This window comes from Galleria mellonella, unplaced genomic scaffold (genome assembly GCF_026898425.1).
Source record: "Galleria mellonella isolate WM207_F2 unplaced genomic scaffold, CSIRO_AGI_GalMel_v1 utg78, whole genome shotgun sequence".
Taxonomy (NCBI): domain Eukaryota; kingdom Metazoa; phylum Arthropoda; class Insecta; order Lepidoptera; family Pyralidae; genus Galleria; species Galleria mellonella.
The window spans coordinates 6,736,548-6,754,274 of record NW_026442151.1 but is presented as its reverse complement, the minus strand read 5'-3'; the positions used below and the strand labels follow the sequence as shown (position 1 = coordinate 6,754,274).

The window sequence follows — 17,727 nt, the reverse complement described above, 5'->3', positions numbered from 1 at the left end:
GAGTATCTTAGCATGTGACAGCGATGATGTATCTATCGATTCTTTTGCCGCTTCGCTAAAGTAATAATTTATTGTCAGGCGTCCTGTATGCTTATTCGCCTCCATTGTGGCATAATGATCTAGAATTAGGTATCATATCTCATCCTTAAAATCAGAATTAGTAGCAAAGAAGTTACTAAGCGACAGGAATAGATGAGACGTAATCTATGTAAACTTTATTCAAATTCTCTAATGAATCTTATGTAAAATAAAAATAAATAAGAACAATAAATGTATATATTAATTATGAATGAGAAAGAAAAGTTTTCACATCTCTTTTCAATACGATGCGAGTTCTTATCTTCAATCAATAGGCTGTCAAAGGCTCCATCCAAATCTATGTAGGCACAGTTACGCCGTAATGGGCAAAGTCAATTTATAAAGTCGATGTCCTGCCGTCTTGTTAGCCAGTCGAAGGCATCGCGCGACGCCGCGCCATTCAAATCTTCGCCACCGATGCGAGACTACAGCTCCCAAAATATTTTCGAAAATAATCAATTTCGGTCGATGTCCAACGCCATTAGTATTCAGAACACGTCGTGTGCCTAGGCCGTCCGCGCTGACGCGCCACTGACACATTTCTGCGGTTTCGCGTGCTGTTTGAATTTAGAATAGTTTTTCCATTTGTTATTTTTTTTTTTCATTTCGTGAAATCGATATTTTGTGCCAGTATCACGTGTACTTATCACGTTCTGGAAATTTTGTGAGATTTGACCACACTTGTTCGGGCGAAATTTCACGGTAAAGGTAAGATTAGATTATTATTATTATTATCTATTTATGTTTTATATTATAGGCATTTTGTAGTTTTTAAATGAATATGTAATATAAATAAAATTAACACAAGGAAAATAATAAAAAAAAAAAAAAAACTTTATAATCAATTTATTCAAATATCTAATTAAGCTACATTTGTTTCACATTCCGACTATTACAAGTTTAAACGTAAATGTTTTAACGTAGATATAAAAAAACAACACATGATACAACTTCACGATAAACCTGGTATAATTAACTGAATAAATTACTGTTCAATTAAAAAAAATAAACAATTAAAATAAAAAAGCTGGCTCATCACGGCCTAAAAACTAATAAAAGGTAAATTACAAACATATTATTTACTAGCTTATTGCCCGTTTCATCGTACGCATGAATTACAGAAGTAGGAAAACTAATAAAGTAGATAACTTGTAGATGGTGAATCAAGACAAAACTTTAGGATAAAATATAAATCAGATTTGAAGTTAACACTTCAGAAATACAATTGCGAGAACTGTATTTAATTTGGTACAGTCGTTTTTGTGTGCTGCTAGAACAAACATACAGACAGACTGACAGCCAAAATTAAAAAAAAATATTGTTTTCGCAGCTATGGTTTTATTAAGACCCCTTATATTACTTTTTCTAAGTTTCTGTCGAGTCGATTCTGAGGCGCCATTTATCTCTATATTTTAAATTTGATATCACGACGACATCTTAAACCTTAGAATCAAACTTAACAAAATTTGTAATAGATTTAAGTAAAAATTAACACAAATTTTGTTTGTTATAGTCTATAAAACACCAATTTCCCGAAATTATCATTTTAAAATATTAGGTTAAACGATAAATATAGAGAATTAGTGCTTCAGAATCGACCCCATTGTCCAGTTCCAACTCTATTAATAAGATACCCTCCAAACGTAAGCTAAATAAAAAAAAATAAAGCTAAATAAAATATGTATAATAATATAAAATAGTTAAAAATAAACAACAATAGATTAAGAAATTTATTGGGATGACAAAAAACTAAAACCGGTTACATTAAACAGCTGACATTTTGATTAAAAAAAAAACTACCTGCCATCCATGTGATGTGATATACCATAAGAAACGTCGAGAGATGATAATTTTACGCTTTGTAATGGCAATTCCAACTGTTATGAGTCGTAATATATTGTAAATTAATATTTTTAGACCTGTTTGTGTGGTAATCAATTTGACAAATAGTATATAGTACGAGTATATATATATATATATAGTATGTTGACCTTATCATATTATCTAACGGGGAATTAAATATCAATATTGCATCACTTTTTATAACCTGAGGTGTGATTTTTAATAATAACCTTATTTTTATTTTATTTAGGTCTGTATTGAACGCAACAGATTCGCAGAATTATATTTTATTATTTATAAGTTACTTGTTGTGCACGGTTTCGATCACAGTAAAACTCGTTTTCTTGCGTTTCTATGAAAAACTTCAAGAGCCTTTTCCTTGTGTTAAATCACTCAGCTTTCTCCAAGAAATATTCTAAAATAAAAAAAAATAATAATCAATCTACATTAAATAAACGGAAGTTCTTAATTCAAATGTTTTTTTTTTCATTTCACGTGGCCATTCAGTTTATAAAAAGGATATTTTTCTATTCCGATGTTCTATCTTTAAAAAAAAAATTTGAATTCTATAAATATTATCACTACATTTAAATACTTTTGCTCATATTTGTTTATATATGTTAAAAATAAATATATATTTATTTGCTTTTCATTGGTTTATAATAATTTATTGAGGAATTCAGTAACATAACGTCAGTTTTAAAGCTTTCGAACAGCAATTTTCTCTGATAATTGTAAACTTATAAATGGGCTGAATAATGCTTAAAATAACTAGTTCTTGATAAAAAACGACCATTTATATCACGACGATATTACATTTAGGTCCCACTGCTGGAAAATATTAGCCCACGGTGGCAAATTTTATTTGTATATTTAAGAAATAACATATAAAAAAAAAACGCACACGTGTGTAAGCAATATACTTCATTTTCAAACAACTTAAAAAAGAAATAGGGTCTCGATTTGGTTGTATTATTTTTATGTTTATTTCCTCATAACTTCGCCAGTTATACTCGGATTTTGAAAATTCCTTTGTTTTTTTATCTAAAAGGACATACTTATACATTCGTTCCATAGAAATCTTTGTCAAATTCAGTAATTTAGTATTGAGATAAAAATAACTGGTTTTTTCACAATCGGAATCTGTTTTTTTTTTATTCTGGAATACAAAACAATACCAGAGGGAGACTTTGTACAAAAGTCGATTGCTTGTGTACCTCTGTCCCATTCGTGTTTCTACCGTGAAGCAGTTGTGTTTGCATGGCTGTGTTTCGGTTTGAAGGGTGGGATATGGCGTGAATTTACTGGGTACGGAGGAATAACACCCGAGTCCTCAGGAATGGCAACGTATGAGGTGTATCATAGGTGAAATAGTATACTCTGTTATATCCATGCTACTGCTCATGTCTATAGGCAACGGTTACCACTTTCCATGAGGTGGGCCGTCAGTTTGATTGCCATTCTAAGTTGTATAAAAAAAAACAATCTTAATTATACAATATATCGAATAAAATTTACATAATGGATTTAAATAAAAATAAACCACAAACTTTGGTAAGTAATTTAGATCTATAAGTAGCAAAGTGACAAAATAATGGGGTCTCATTTATTCTTACTAAGGTTAATGGTTTTATAAAAGGCACTAGAGCGGACCAGTCGTGAATTAAATATCTTTGCGACTGTAATACCGTATGAGGTATTTCTCAAATGTTGCAGATGTAGTGAACGAAACAATAAAACAAAAGAAGCTTCCCTTGGATTAATTGGCTTGTTAATGGTGTTTTCTATCACCAGTGAGTTTTAACTCTTTATTGCACCATAAATAAAAATATACAATGACAAGTGAATAATTCATGTGAAATACAGTAACATAAATACAGATTGAAATATACACATAAAGGTACAAAAGGCGGTCTTATCACTAGGGCAATCACTTACAGACAACCTTTGGTTAAAGGAGAACAGATAGAAATGGGCAGGTGGCGCAAGAGTGAATTAATAATTATTCGTGCATAAAATACAAAAATAAAGACAATAATTTCTCATGTCAGACAAATTTGACTAAAAAAATCAAATTTATTCAAATAGACTTATTTACAAGCACTTTTAAATCATCATTATTTTTTATGAATGCACTGTTCGTAAAATTGTTATCTGCTAAGAAGAACCCGCAAAAACACAATAGTCTTACTCTCTTAAATATCTCTTAATATTGTGTATTTATTTAACAAATGATCTTTGATTTTTGAATAGTAAATAATTTGACAAATACGTTCTTACTTGTTTGATCTTTTGAAAATGTTTCATATTTCACTTAAATTATAATAGTATAAACACATTCCTATACAACTATAAATAAGGCTGTACATTAATTCTCTCCCTCTCTCTCTACTCTATCAGGTCGACCTCCTCGCGGTTCCCCCTGAAAACCACCTTGATTGGGTTATTGTTGAATACGTCACGATGAGACAACTGACCTGCCTTTTCATCCTCAGCTATCACCTCTCACTGGTAGCCGGCCAGTGTATACCGATAGCGCAGACGGGGTTACCATACCATTACCACCTATTAAAAAAAATTCTCTCTCTCTCTTCGTCCACTTCATTACTGAAGGTCGTGTCCTTGAAAGGTGTCTGTTGCCTTTTTTATGATGTTATTCCAATTCGCACGGTCTTCAGCCTCTGCAGGGCAGCTGCAATTGACAGTCCCGTAACGGCGGTCACTTGGTTCGACCATCGACTAGGCGATCGTCCGCGTTATCTTTTCCCCTCTATCTTGCCTACAACCATTAGTTTGTCCAGATTGTCGAACTGTTGTCGAGCAATATGACCGAAGTATCCAAGATTACAAGTATATTAATTAACATAGGAAATATCCCTATATTAAATTTTACCGGGATATATTAACTGACCGGAATAAAAAGTATATTGTATCCTTCTTCATCCCTTGTATGTTAATACTAACTTGAACAGTGATTAGTTAAGTGAAAATGTATTTACTATTTTATAAATGGTGCAATAAAGTGTAAATAAATAAATAACTTTTTCGCCACTGAAGATCATTGTGTAATTTTACTATCATTTATTATTTTTAATTTCAAATTTATGTTTTTAAGTAAATGAATCAAAAGGACACTTCGTACAAAAGTCGTTTGCTTGCGCACCTTTGTCCCATTTGTATTTTTACCGTGAAGCAGTTGTGTTTGCATGGCTGTGTTACGGTTTGAAGTGTGGGATGTGGCAGTGAATTTACAGGGTACAGAGGAATAACATCTGAGTCCTCAGGAATGGCAACGCATGGGGAGTATCATGGGTGAAACAGTATACTCTGTTATGTCCACGGTACTGCTAATGTTTATAGGCGACGGTTACCACTTTCCATCAGGTGGGCCGTCGGCTTGTTTGCCATTCCTTAGAATGCAACTTATTGCATAAAAAAAGTGAATGTAAAGCAAAAGTGTCATTCATTTGAGCTCTTCAGAAAGGCAGTACCAAAAAACAATAGATACACGTAAAAGGCCGACAACTATATACAACTATTAACAACTAGCGGGTCGACCCGGCGTCGCACGGGTGGACATTTTTACATTTAAAAAAGTGGCCATTAAGGCTGCACACGTGACGAAAGCTTAAAAATGGAGTAATTTCTTCCGTTTTGCCAACATTTCTCTTCACTGCTCTGCTCCTATTGATCTTAGCGTGATGAAAAGTATATTATAATCTGCCCAGGTGTATGAAGAATAATTGTACCAAATTTCGTTAAAATCCGTCGAGTAGTTTTTGTTTCTATAACGAACATACAGACAGACAGTAAAAAATTTTACTGATAGCATTTTTGGCATCAGTATCGATCACTAATCACCCCCTGATAGTTATTTTGGAAATATATTTCATGTACAGAATTGACCTCTCTGCAGATTTATTACAAGTATAGATAAGTATGTCTTGTTGAGAGTAATACTTTCACTAAAACGGTAATTAGTCGTCTAACATCTTCGCCAACTTCAGCTGAGATTCCATTTTTAAATATATTTATTTATTTACAATCGATTTCAAAAACAAGGAAGTTCTCAATTCGGTTGTTTTTTTTATATTTGTTACCTCATAACTCCGTCAGTTCGGGGGGAAAGGGATTGTTAGTAATGGAGACTGAGAATCCCATTGCTAGCAATATACCAGTTAGGCCTGTTTTCATTCTCATCTATCACCCTTCACTGGTACTCCGCCAGCGTATCCCGTTAGCGCAGGCGGGGTTACCATACCATTTTCACTCATCAAAAAAAAAAAAAACTTCGTTAGTTCTAAAATGTATTGGAAAATTCTTTTTTTTATCTGATAGGATAATATTGTTGACTGTAAGAGATCCCTCTATGGTATAAGTCCGCCATTGTATATTAATTTTTTTAATTTGTTCAATGTAAATTAGTACAATAAAGATTTTACAACAACAATAAATATATATTTTTACAGATTAGATTCATAGAAATTTTATCAAAATCAGTGCAGTAATTTAGTTTTTAGACCAAAATAACTGGTTTTGTCATAACAAGTCGATTTTTGTGACACATTTTTAATTATATATTAAGAACCTGTCATGTATTTTTCATAGTGATTGAGTTAGAAATAATATGTTATTATATTGTTGTTGATAAACATTAGGTTATGAGCCCAAAACTTAAACAGGTTATGGGCCCATAACCTGAAGAATACAAAAGTAAAAAATATTATATTATAAATACGTAGGTATATATTTCATAATTCATTTCTGCCGTTTGTATCATTTTGTTATGCATTTCTAACACATAGTCGAAAAAAAAAAAAAAAACAGTTGAACTGTCAATCACCGTTTGGAAGTCGCGTAAAAACAGAATGACTCGTAAGTCGCAAATATTCATTAATAAACCTTATCCAATACGACTCGATAAACAACAATGTTTGTTTAAAACATTAACAAGGATGTAAATGTGTCAAATGACTCCGTTCCTTATCTTGTTACATACTTTATTTGCACTGTGGATCTTGTGAATGTTTCCAGATAAACATTATCGACCGTTTTGTTGTTTTTAAAACGAAAGCCACATATCAGCCGGGCCAGCAGTATCATGGTTATGTTGTAAAAAATAAAATATATGTTTAAGATTGTAATGCCTAATAGAGTAGTCAGAGGCACTTGTCGACAATTGTCGTTGTGGTGAATGCAACGTTCTATAAGTCTACCATTCGTGGAAAACTTGTGGATTTACCGCCACTGTCATTCAGCCATAGGTGTATTTAGAGGAACGGAGGGGTAGAGAGGAAGGTGAGGGCTGTGTGACTATCTAGTGTCCATTCTAGGATACAAACGGATATTTATATACATTTTAGAGTACATATGTGCTCTTTATAAGCCCAAACCATATATTTTTAGCCCAAACCATAGTTTTTGTATGAATATAGAATGAAAACAGTTTGTTTTTACACTCTGTATATTTTGCACACAAAACTCTTAACCAGTCAAAAGTACTATAGACGTACTTTTGATCGTATGCTTTAGTCGATAATACTTTTGACTAAAGTAACAGTTAAAAGTACCTAACCTAACCTAACCGCAAATTTGCGGGGGGAAAGGGATCGTTAGTAATGGAGACTGAGAATCCCATTGCTAGCAATATACCCAACCAGGTCGACCTTCTCGCGGTTCTCCCTGGAAACTATCATGGTTAATTCCTGATGAATTCATCATGATGGGCTAACTGGCCTGTTTTCATTCTCATCTATCACCCTTCACTGGTGCTCCGCCAGCGTATCCCGTTACCATACCATTTTCACCCATCAAAAAAAATAAACCGCAAATTTGCGGTAAAAATAATTAATAATTTTCAGTCAAAATCACTTTTGACTAATCTATGCAGTCAAAACTACTTTTGACTGATTAAGAGTTTGGACTGCAACATATAAATCTATTTGGTGACAGCGGAGACAGTAGCAATACGATACGATTACACAAACATAACTCTTTGTTAGTTAATACACTCAGTGTATTCTGAAAGGGACTGTCATAAATAAATATTGTTTAATAAACAATACAAACGGAGTTACAAGCCAGGAAGAAATACCATGCAATTAATATTCTGATTAAATGTTCATCATCGAATAACACGGCCCAATAAAGGATGAGAAATCGATTGGAATAGTGTAAATGGTAATTTATTGCCATAATTATGAGTTCTGATCGACTTTTTGTGGCGTACGGAATATCTTCACTCCTATTTTGAAGCAATATCGCGACAAAAAGAATTCCATTCGTGGTAATAACCGTTCGATACGAGCTCCATTTTTATTAATCCATTTTGTTTAAATTGTTTTTTATTACAGTTTGTTCCACATGTTGCATTGTTGATGTTGGGAAAAAATGTGTGTATATATTTTATATAACCTATTTTGATTTTATTCCCTATTTTTTTTCCGTATTTTATTTTTATTGCGTCTGTCGTGATAAAATATCCGATTTAAGATAATTAATGATTTTATTCTACAAAAAAGTATCGAGATCAATCGTGTCGAAATCAATTATTTGGATTAAAAAACAAAAAAAAAAAAATATACGATCAATTTGATTAGATAAAAATATTTTTTTAAATCGGTTTGTAAATGACGTAGTTAAGAGATAATAACCAATTTAAAAAAAAAATATGTTATGCTATATTTTTCACATTGCTAAATTAGTTTTTATTTTTATCATAAGATTTTAATTTTATTAACGGCTGTGTGAGTTCAATCGTTCAATACATCATATCTTTTAACTTTGGTCCATTCGCTTTTTTTTTTATATTATTAGCTGAAATCTCTGTCAAAAATCAATAATTATGACCTTATAAGAGAATTCTGTTTTTAAATAATGTTAATACAATTTTGATTTACACTTTTGTAATAAAAGATTGGCAAATGGATAAGTAAGTAAGTAAAAACTTTTATTAACAAATACAGGGTTACACTGTTACATATTTTTTTGCCTCGGCTTACAAATTATGGTAACCTGTGATTAGTAAGCCAGTTCCTTCTACTATACAACAAATGGTACTATATATTTTTACATGCAGAATTAACAATATTGACTTATAATATAAATACAATCAACAGGTGAAGAAATAAAAAATAAAGTTTAACTAGAAGATTACAGTTAATAACATTTTCAAATTTGTAACGTTCAGTGTTTGGTGTGAGAAAAGGTGAACAGTATACATGTGTGTATTTGAAGTGAGAGGAAGAATGGTATTATATACTATTTTATTTGTTTTTATATTTTTTTTAATGGATGAAAATGGATATCGGGATACGCTGGCGGTGGCACCAGTGAGGGATGATAGGTGAAGATGAAGCAGGTCAGTTAGCCTATTGTTTTCAATTCATCAAAAATTAATCACGATGGTTTTCAGGGGGAACCGCGTAGAGGTCGACCTGTTAGGGTATATTGCTAGTAATAGGTCTGTTGGATCTCATTATTAACAATCCCTGTGCCCCCCATTGTTTTTATATTTAGAGTTATTATTAATAACTCCATTGGTCTTACCTATATTTAATCCATACAATTACGATTTAGTAAATGTACTTTAAGTTTTATTAATACTTTATTTATTAAACCAGTTTTCAATTCCAACTTTCCAGCCATTCTTAAATATATAGGATACATTTATATTTTACACATCAACTACATAGTATAGTATTAACAAAGTAACAGAGACTTGGCGAAGATGTAATACAGTTAAATTGAAAAGCTCGTTTAAAAATAACGATGTGTGTACGTTAATTAAAAAATACTACATTAAAGTACCTACATTGCTATTTTTATACAAAATGGGTCAATAAAACTGGTGTATTATCAAGAGACGATTACTACTAATAATAAAAATCACTTTAATGAACTTGACGTAGTAAACGTTAAGGCAATAAACAACATAATGATATTATTATAAAAATAAAGTGTATTAATATAATGTAAGCACTAGGAAGCCATGTTGTCGCGGCATGCTCTTTCATCCTCACCAATCATCCCTCGCTGGTGCCCGCCAGCGTATATCGATAGCGTAAGCGGTGTTACCATTTCATTATTATCAAATAAAAAAAAAACATAACACGTCCAGCTGTAAAGTTAGTAGCATTGGTATTTTTTAAATTTTTTGTATTTTTTTTAAATGTACTTGAAGAATACTCCCTTCAAAGAACGATAACCATTTTGATTTCACCTGTACATACACTAGAGTAACGCCTTAAAATTCATGTTATTTCATTGTCAAGGTTTAATTGAAAAGGCCAACAGCATTAGCTTGCGCTGAATAAAAAAATAAACAAATAAAATAATCCGCGAAGTAAGTCCAACTTGACTTCGTAATTCGAGGATTGAGTTTAGAATTGATAATTAAGCTAATAAAAGTAGTAGATAGATAGATAGAAGGATACTGTTTATTGTTTCCTCCAAAAGATTACAATAGAAAGTTTCTAAAAATTATTTTTATTTTATTCTTTATTGTACACAAAGAAGAAGAAGAAGAAGCGAAAGAGGTTTGTTTGAATCGAAGCATCTGGCGTTCCATTGTTTCTGCCTACCCTAATGGGAGACAGGCGTGACAGATATGTATGTATGTATGTACACAAACATAATGATAGAAGCAATTAATTTAAAAACGTAATGTACAAAGACGAGCTCATCTCTAATAAGAGATTTCTTCCAGCAAACCTTTTCTAATGAATTAAATTGATATTTAAAAATAAAATACTACTTATAAAATCTATGCATAGTCGCGAAGTAGCACGTAAAAAGTTAGTAGAGAAAAAAAAATGTTCGAATGTCTATATTCTTGAATGCAGTGCCACTACCGTTTGTACGGAGCGACATCAGAAATACCGACAGTTGCTGACAATAATCTGTATCTGCATTATTCACTTCACACGTTAATTTATAAAACGTGTCGGCTAATTAATGTAATCATTTAAATTTAAATTAATTGCACATGAACAAATTGGGTACAGATATTATGGACTGGGCGTAATTTTTGTTTCAACTGTATAAAATAATCAGTTTATAGACATTTTTATATAAAACTAGCTTTTATTTGCAATTTTGTCCGCGTAATATCTTCGCTGATTATGTTTCTATAAAAGAGCGATATTAATAATCTTAACACTAGATATAAATTCAAATTTGCTGTTCCGAGGTACCGTTTAGAAAAATTTAATAGGTCTTTTATGGGAATGGGCATTAAATGTTATAATAAGATACCGAAGGATATTTCGTATCTGATAATTTTCTTGTGAAAACTTTTTTTTTTAATTTATTTTGGCACAAACAGTCTTTAAAAATTACAGTATATTTTTTGGTTTAATATTCAAGATTATTTATTTGTAAAACATGTTATATAAAAATAAAAATAGACAACGAGTACTGAAACATATTTAATACAATAGCAGAAGTTTATGTAGTTAGATGAATACAACGAACCATACACGAATATACAAGGATGAAAAAAAAAGAAAACCTATCCTTAAGTAAACTTAGATTGAGTATATTATACTAGGTCTATGACAGTAATATACTTAAAACATAGATATAGAATTGTAGACAATAAATATATAGTTTAACAACAAAAATATTCTTTAAAAACTTAACAAAGAGATAAAACCTTTTGCATTTATTACATTAAATAGATATACAGTTATCGTAAATCGTAATGTTACAGGTAAATACACATAACACAAGGAATGCGCTAACGAATGGTGACAATAAGTAGCTATTACTCACAGGCAAACAGAAATAATGAACTGACCAAACAATGTAGTGATCGATGAGAGAGCTGTTGGAATACGTAAGAGTTGTTTTATGTATCCATGTACATGTAAAATATTATTTATAAGCTGTGCTTTCTTGGGCACGCGATTACCAACGATTACGATCTGATAGCGTTTATTGCTAGCAATAAGGCAGCTTTCTTTACTAACAACCCTTTTCTTCTCAAAGAGGATCAGTCATTGAGTAAAACTTTTTAAGTATCTAATAAAATTTATACCATAACAAAAATTTTAAACACATATGAATCCTAGATTATAAATTAAGTACAATGTAAAAAAATGTAAAGATATTTAGATGGCAAATTAATTAATGAGTGAAATAGGCGGAAGCGTCTTATTATCTTATTATGTTAAATGTCTTAATATTTATCTATAATCCCGTCGCAGTTTGTTCGTCGGTCTGTCAACAACATACCAATAATACGTTTCGTAAATAGCTAAGATTGATCAGTACACCGGTGTAGCGAGTGTTGAATTTTTGATAATATCACCAGTTTTCATAAATGTATGAATATCGATCGGGTACTTTGATCATTTTCGTACAAGATGCCAAACGGCTTTTATTCCGAAGTAAAGCGACGTGTGCCTTGTCTGTAAATTCCTTTGTACAAAAGTTGTTTGCTTGGGTACCTCTGTCCCATTCGTGTTTCTACCGTCAAGCAGTTGCATGGCTGTATCTCGGTTTAAAGGATGGGATATGGCAGTGAATTTACAGGGTACTAGAACTAGAGGAATAATACGTGAGTTCTCAGGAATGTAACGCATGAGGGGTATCATGGGCGAAACAGTATACTCTGTTATGTCCATGGTATTGCTCATGTCTATAGGCGACAGTTACCGCTTTTCATCAGGGCAAAAAATTGGCAAACATTTAATGTACAAATTTGTATAATTTTTTATTCTCTTTTTTTTTGTCAATATTTCGAAAGGTCAACTAAAGATTGGGAATAAAATAGAGCAAGTTTTTTTGTTATTGTATATGTAGGAATGTGAAATAGCTCGTCTGACAAGATAGCTTTTTGCGTAATATGCGATGTTCATACATTTATTAATATGTGGTTATTTTTGGTTTATAAATAATACAAATAATTTAGATATCGTTTATTTTATTGCATCTAAACCTGAAAAATTAAATGTATAAAACAATTATGAAGGAATCCATTATGGCCAAGTAAAGTAAAAAAAGCGACAGTTTTGTTTCTTCATCCGAAGTAACCAATACATATTTGGCTCGTGATCTATTATTATCTTTAAAACAAATATAATACGTAGTCCGCATCTATCGTCATATAGTTTGATAGTCCAAGGTCTTGTCGTTCTTCTGCAGGTAAGACTTTTGGAAATATAATACAATGCACCCGGGCCGTCTGTTCCAGTTAGTTGTAGTCTATGGTTTCTAAACAGTTGCGACATGACCAAGTGGCTTATGAAATTCGAAAAATATAAATTCGGTACTGAGTAAATGCTGTTAAGGTTTGACGGTGAAATAAGAGTATAATGTAGGACTGGCTTTGACTCAGAATCATTACGCCACATGCATCAGCATACTAGTGATGTCTCTGGTGTTCTATGAGCATATGGTTTCAATGACAGCTTATCATCAAGTAGATCATAATGTTTCATTGCAACTCTCGTTATAAAAGAATGTTAACAGAATTACAACTCTAACATATACGCAATTAGGTTTAATATTTTTTTATTCAAGATTAATAATAATTCGTAGACAAAAGGTGAGACGAATGGAGTTTGAAATTACAAATAGATAAGCGATCGGTTAACAACCGGTTAAAGACACTTCTCAAGATTTATCAAGTACCCGGAGCCACCGCCCACCGTGATTTGGTTGTAAATTGGATTTCTTGCAAATTACATAACAGATAAAGCAAATACGAGAATTCTATGAGATGACCATTAGAAGGAGACTTTGTGCTATGTTTGAATGGAGTAGTGATTAAATTTTAATTTTAATTTTGTAAAAACTATGTAGTTAATTTACTACGGGTGGACTAACTGCATATGCGAATATGCGAGGGATATGAATTCCATCATTTTATACTGTATACCCTTATATTAAAACTAATATCTTAAAAATAATGTTTAAAAATAAAAATTGTATCCTTTCATACCTTTTTATAAATAAATATTACTTTTCTTAAAAAAAAAAAAGGATTCAATTCAATATGTCCTTGACATATGGAAAAATATATTCCAATCTCTCCTCATATGTCCTTAGTTGTCAGATGAGATTTCTAAAAAAGATAAACTATGATTTGAATGTAAGATTAGGTTTAAAAAATTGATAATAAAAAAGGGTACTGGTAACACAGTCAAAAAGGCTGTCATGTGGATTCTAAAAATAATTAAAGAGTGTGCCCCACAAAATAAAAACCGACTTATATTGCGACAAAATAATTTATTTTGGCTTGAAAACTAAACTACTGAACCGATTTGAAAAAAATCTATATTACCAATCTGAACCTTCTTCTTTTTCAAGTCGGTTAAAAAGTATTTAAAAGACTCTTTAATCTGTAATTATAACATACGGATATTGAAGAACAGCGCCTTTGTTACGTTAAAGTTCAGGTAACTTTTGTAAACGTACCGTTAAAATTACATCGCTTATGATGTAGTTAATTTTAATGCTAGTGTAGTTAGTATGTAGTAGTTAGTAGTGTAATAGTAATGTAGTTTAATTTTAATGATTTAATAGAACAGTAAGAAGAATGGAATAAATAGTTTTAGATTATTTGTATTGCTATGGCACACTCACAAACAAAAATTGTATTTAGCTTTGTGTATTTTTTTTTTTATCATTTATGTTATTTCGCTTTTTTTTGTATATGTATGTTGTAATTTGTGTGCTGTAAGTAATGCAAATAAATTATCTATATATCTATCTATCTATTAGCAAAGCAGGAGGTGCATCGGATTAATAACAAGAAATAATGTAATCTTATTTGTTCATGATCTTGTTTGCCATTCTAAGTTGTATAAAAAAAAAAATAAAAAAAAACTTGCAGTTAATTACTGACTAGTTGTTAGTGAATTAACGTTGCAGATAGCGACTGGCAACATCGGAGATGTAAAGTATATTACAAATATATGTATATAGTTATATATGTACATATTTTAATTGCCTAAAACACATCGTTGTTCAGCACGCGTTTGTACTATATTACGCATAATGCATAAAGCTCATTTGGCTTTCTAGCATGCTATAAGTTTACGTAAGCAATAATCTTGCATATTTATAAATAAATAAATACATTCGATAAGCACAGAGATGCTCTGTGGAATAATAGATAATGCTTCATCTTCTGTATTCTCTTGTGGGGGTCGCTTCTCACTGCTTGCTTGCACGTGGTCGTCATTTAAAAATCTTTGTTTGAATTTCAATTCGTAGAGCTAGAATAATCACGTACAGTACGGTTTTAGAGGACCTATTTCCTTTGAACACTCAGGTTTTGGAATAATCTTCCTACCGAGGATGTTCCTAGAGACTACAGCATGGGATTCTTCAAAATGGCAGTGTTGAGGTTTCTTAAGGGTCGGCAACGCGTGTGTTACAGGCATCCATAGACCATGGTAACACCGTTTACCATCAGATGGGCCGTATGTTTGTTTTCCACCAGTAGTAAATAGTCACTGTTTAATCAGTTATGCAGTTTGAACAGTCACAGTGAAAAAAGAAAAAAAAAATACATATACGAAAAATATTTTTATACTAAACAGTAGAAGTAATCAAGCTCTTTTTTATGGGTATCCTCCACGTGGTTTCCGGGGGGAACCACGTGGAGGTCGACCTGATAGTGTATATTGCTAGCAATGGGCCTGTTAGTCCCCATGACTAATAATCCCTTTCCCCCCAGTAATCAAGATTAGGTATGACTAACATTATTATCTTGACATTGTTGTTTACACCCAAATATCTACCTACTATCAGATTGTAAACAATAACCTTAACATTTCTCTAACAATTATATCAATCGTTCAGACCAAGGTTGCATATAATAAGTACGTTATCATATACATAGTTAAGTTCCTGTACATATGCGTATTTGTAAATACTCGTAAATTAAATTTATTATTGGGCGCAACGAAAAAAAAAGGATAGTTTTCAATCGTAATAATGTTTTCTCATATGTAGGATTGCAATTCTAATTGCAGGGAGTCAGTGAATGCAGATGGCTCAGGACTGTTGCTTATGGCAGTCTATGGGGGAGGCATAGGCCTTTGGTTTGGCTTGGCAGTGGATAGTTAACAGCTGATATGATGATGGATGATGACTTTAGTAACAAACCTATTAACTACAAGAAAAGTAATTTTTTGCTTTCTATTCAATACCTATAGGTCTGTCGCCATCTTTAAAAAATAGAATACGTATTATATTACCTGTTCCTCATTGAGGTAGGCAGAAACAATGGAAAACCAAACGGAGCGTTCAAACAGACCGATTTCGCTGCTTCCTATGCGGAGGCAGCGAAATCGGTCATAAAACATAATGTTTGATTTAATTTGCGTATAAACATGTATAAATTCAAATGTCTGAGTAAACGTTACGTTGATCATAAATCAACACTTACAGAAGGGTTGAATTTGTGAAACTAGTGACAGCTTGTCGACAAAATTTTATTGGTAGAATCAACAATCGACTCGTCGATTTCGGTTGAATACTGGACATAGGTCCAGCAGTGGAGAGAAAATGACTGAGATGATGAGATGATAATAATATGCTGCAATGGGAATACCTTTTATGTATCACAGTAATAAATTACCATAGATTGAGAAGAATAGAGACTATAGAATCCTTAGCATGTTTTTTTTTTTACGCAAAATATTATCAAACGCGCGGTTGTCACTTCGGGCCAGCTTGAAATAAATCGTCGGTAAAAATATGAAATTAATTTTTGAACTTTTTATGTTGTAATTTATTTTCATTTTTTATGCTTTAATTTAATTTGATAATTTCGTGTAATTACTGTTTATGGTCTATCTTAAACTAAAATTATAATAATTTTGCTTTAATCCACTAGAAATTGGAGAAATTAAAGATTTCGCTGTTATATAAAACTTGAATATTAATTTTAGACATTGAATTAGAGAAATGGCGCTTTAGAATCGACCCCACTGTTGGCCTATTTTTAATCATAATCCATACAAAATAAAAAAAAAACTTTGAAGGAAAAAAATAATATAATATCCATAATGTAATTTCCCAAATTGTCGAAACCAATTTTACACATGTCAGTCAATTATGGAAAGTTGACAAGGAATGTAATGTGACGGCTGTCATATTATAGATATCATTAAAATCATCATGTCGCATTTTGATCATTACACCTTTTGATTTTGACATCTCGAGGTGATCGAATCGTTTTACCCAATATAGGTATTCACCTACCGATCGGTTGAAGTTCAAAGTCATGATGAAATGTACAAATTATTATAAATTGAGATGCGAAATCTTTGCAAAATATTTTAAAGCCTTTCTGATTATTATTGATTCTTTTATCAGTATTTTGATGTAATTTATGTAATGCATGTAAGCAAATGAAAATTGGTAACCGTTGTCTTACTCCTGTTTTTTTTATACAACTTAGAATGGCAAACAAGTTGACAGCCCACCAGATGGAAAGTGGTAACCGTCGCCTATAGATATGAACAGTAGCATGGACATAACAGAGTATACTGTTTCGCCCATGATACTCCCTATGCGTTGCCATTCCTGAGGACTCAGGTGTTATTCCTCTGTACCCTGTAAATTCACTGCCATATCTCACCCTTCAAACTAAAACACAGCCATGCAAACAGTACTGCTTCATGGTAGAAACGAAGTAATTTAAAACTATTTAAATTAATTCACATTAAATTATTTTTAAACAAAAATTTAATAATTAATCAAATTGTGACACATTTAAATAATTTTATTACTCACATAAATTATCATTGAAGCCTTTCGTTAGTTTTTTTATTTAATGAGGGAGAA

General features: G+C 31.7%; 1 protein-coding gene across 2 annotated transcripts in view; it reads left to right on the top strand.

Annotated features, from left to right (window-relative positions):
- Positions 1-298: 298 nt before the first annotated feature.
- Positions 299-17,727, top strand: part of LOC113510948 (uncharacterized) — an 88,488-nt gene continuing 71,059 nt past the window's right edge. The window contains exon 1 of one of the 2 annotated variants that reach the window (XM_052901522.1): positions 299-786. The gene's annotated coding sequence lies outside the window, so the exon portion shown is untranslated. The remainder of the gene's footprint in view (positions 787-17,727) is intronic. The other variant, XM_052901523.1, reaches the window with a different exon arrangement.